Source organism: Kryptolebias marmoratus, linkage group LG7 (genome assembly GCF_001649575.2).
Source record: "Kryptolebias marmoratus isolate JLee-2015 linkage group LG7, ASM164957v2, whole genome shotgun sequence".
Taxonomy (NCBI): Eukaryota; Metazoa; Chordata; class Actinopteri; order Cyprinodontiformes; family Rivulidae; genus Kryptolebias; species Kryptolebias marmoratus.
Genome location: NC_051436.1, coordinates 20,886,174 through 20,889,459, shown reverse-complemented (window position 1 = coordinate 20,889,459; position 3,286 = coordinate 20,886,174). Strand labels below are relative to the sequence as shown.

The 3,286-nt window shown below is 35.6% G+C and overlaps 1 long non-coding RNA gene across 1 annotated transcript; it reads left to right on the top strand.

The window, feature by feature from the left end:
* The first annotated feature begins 6 nt into the window (after positions 1-6).
* Positions 7-1,196, top strand: LOC112451158. The gene is made up of 2 exons (XR_003039913.2): positions 7-168; positions 298-1,196. It is a non-coding gene; the product is annotated as an uncharacterized LOC112451158 (long non-coding RNA).
* The last annotated feature ends 2,090 nt before the right edge of the window (positions 1,197-3,286 follow it).

Below are 3,286 nucleotides of genomic sequence, written 5' to 3'. Positions count from 1 at the left end.
TCAGTGATATTTTTGTTCTTTTGTATGTTCTCTAAGGAACTGGAGAGTTCGGAACACCACAATTAAAAATATTTACATCACGGGTAAACCTGACAGATCCTAATGCCAATACCACCAATTTGATTGGTGGTGCTTATCCAGTCATCTACCAGCAGCCACTTATTCCAGGTAAGCACAAGATATCCAGTAGTTATTATTTATTTATTTTAACTGTTACTGAATCCGCTAGATTTAGTTAAAAATAGTAACAACAAACATCCTAATAAGCTTTTTGTGTTTGTCTTTTCTCACCTACAGCTCTGCTGGTCACTGTGGTTATGATGACTTTCACCGCGCTGTGAAGAAACTGATTTCTGCCAAGCTTTAAAAACAATGCATGACTTTTCCATCAATGTTCAGTTGTATAAATATGAATGTTTAAGCTTTCATACCATGCACAGAGGTTTCCAGAGAGGTCAAATTCATGTTATGCTTATTTCCCACAGATAAAATCTGAAAGACTGGGTAAATGTTGTCTTTTTGACAGAATTTATTTTTGTTTATAATTTTGAAACTTAAAAGAGAGTAATATTCTGGACCTAATTTTTAAACGTCTCAAGTGTTTGACCACAGGATTACTGGACTTCTGTTCTGTTACAAAAAAATGTGAGGTCATCTTTGAACTGTGTAATAATGGAGTACAATTCACTATGAATTCTAATGATGGTAGAGTTATAATTATAAAAACAAGTTCTGGTTTTCTTCTTATGTTATAGTTCATACAGATTTGGGGTTTTAAGTTCTGGTTACCTTTTTGGCCGTTGAAATTGATTGTATGCTAAAATCTCATGGTTTTTTTTTTTTGTTCTCTTCTTTACATGAAGATAAAAATCGCTGTTTTAGTTAAGCTGAGGATTTGATGTCTCGTGTTTTCACAGCTCCTTTAGAAGTATGTATTTTCTCACACACAAGATAAAATGTCTTTTTCTTCATTATACTAATACATTATATTGTTTTAATGGTAATAATTATTTAATTGTACCTAAATATGATGCCTTTACTGGCAGATAATTTTATGAATGTTAGTAGTGCAAGTGTGATACTCGTAAAGAAAGCTATTTGATGCCAGATATTAGTGACATTAATGCACATTTGCACATATTGTAACAACTTATATATTATTATATGTTTTAAATAAAAACTTTAATCACTGTAAACTGAAGTTTGCCTTTTTGACGTACAGTTTATGCACTAATACAATATAAGTATGATGCAAAAACAGTAGAGATACTTATCAAATCTGTTGTACAGAATTACAGCAACTTCCCATAAAAATACATATAAATACACATAAACCAACATAAAAGTCTCCCAGCTTAAATTCTGAACATTGGTAAAAAAAAAAACACCAAATAAACTAAAAGTGATATTGTGTTATTAGTTTATAGCAGAACTGAAATCACAAATCATTGTTGGTTTGGGGAGTGAGGCGAACCCAAAATGCAGACTCATAATGAGAGCTCCAAGAAAAACTAATTTATTTACAAAATAACAAAACCAAGACAAAAGGCTGATGTGGCAGCAACAAACACCAAATAACAAAAACTAAATTCAGGGTTGCAAAGACATGAGGGGCGAGACATGAGGAAACCCAGACAGCACATTGGAGTGAGTAAATGAGGAAGAAGATCGGGTTTTAAAGGCAGAAGGTAATTGCAAAATGAACACAGGTGACTGATTAAAAACAAGGGACAGATGTGGGTGGTTGAGGCAGACTAACAGGAACTACTGAGGGAGAGGGAGAGATGCACAAGGAACAAAGGGAGCAGAACAAAGGAAAACAATAAACACTGGAGAAAAAAGCTAAACATAGGGAGCAAAAGAAACATGAAATAAAAAACGTAATACAAAGATAACCAAATCCTGACAATCATAAAAAGTAATGTTAATGTGAGCTACATTTCAGGCTAAAGTACACAAGCTAGTCAAAAAACTTGGCATACTTCTAATAAAATAATGTAAGCTGCCTGTTACAGCCCAGCTTATCTGGGGGTTGGGGATGGGGAGGGGGTAACATTTAAATCAGATGTAGGATGGTTTTAGAAAAATATTTAGTGGTTTATTGTCCAGTTTCTTTTCGAACAAAGTAGGAAAAAATACAGTAGTCAAAATAGTAGTCAAAACACAAATCTTAAACACCAGAGATACAACTTAAAGTTCTTCAAACTCAAAACAAAGAGCTAGGATGACTTTAGGCCACAGCCCTAGTCCTGATGCTGCAGCTTCAGCACTTAACAAGCCACAAGCTACTTCAGAGAATCCACCAACTTGAACAAAACCTAGTAACACGATCAGCATTAAGCAGGTTTACAAAGTGTCACAGTTACACAACAGTATTCAAAGGATCAACAAGCAAAACCACCCAACAAAGAGGTGAGCTGCTCAAACAAAGACACAGCCGCTCTGTCTGTGTGGGAGTGCTGGTTTGCACCTGCAAATATACACAATTCAGAAAACTATTCACCACATTACTTGGATAAGCTAAAGTCTGGACAAAGTGTCTGCTAACAAGTTGGCTGCACCCAGTTTGTGTTTAATGTCAAGTTTATAATAATATAATAATAAGAGTACAGGAGTATGAGACAAAAAAGAATTTTACATTTTCAAATGCAACCTGGCATTCTGGAGTCCATACAAAATTCACTTTTGGGCTAAACAGTGTAGTGAGTGGATGAACTACAGTTGATAAGTTTCTACAGAAATTTCTAATAACTAGCCATGCCAAGGAAGCGTCAGAGGGCTTTTCTGGTGGCAGGGACTGGGAACTCAGAGAGGACTTCATATCTACTGGACAAATCTGGCCATTACCAACCTCTCTACCTGTGGTGATGGCTTTTTCTGGGTTTTGTTTTAGTTATCTGGTTTGTGTTTTGTTTTTGTTTTCTATTTTTAGTTATCTGGGTTTTGTTTTCTTCTTGGTTCTGTCCTCCTTGTGTTTGTGTTCTCATTTCCACTCTTCCCCAGTCATTCATTTGTCTGTTAGCCACGCCCATCTTCACCTGTCCCGAATAAGTAATCATTCTACCTGTTCCCACTCACCTCGTTATCTGCAGTCTTAAAAACCCGGTCACTCTTCCCATACCTCGTCTAAGGTTTGTTTGATGTTTGTCTCTTGTTTGCGTCACTCTGTGTTCCTGGTTCTCTGAGTTTTGGTTCCATTTATGTATTTTTATTTAGTTCTTGTCAGTTTGCTGCCACGTCAGCTTTTTGTTTTCGTTCGTTTCCTTGGTTCAATAAATTAGTTTTT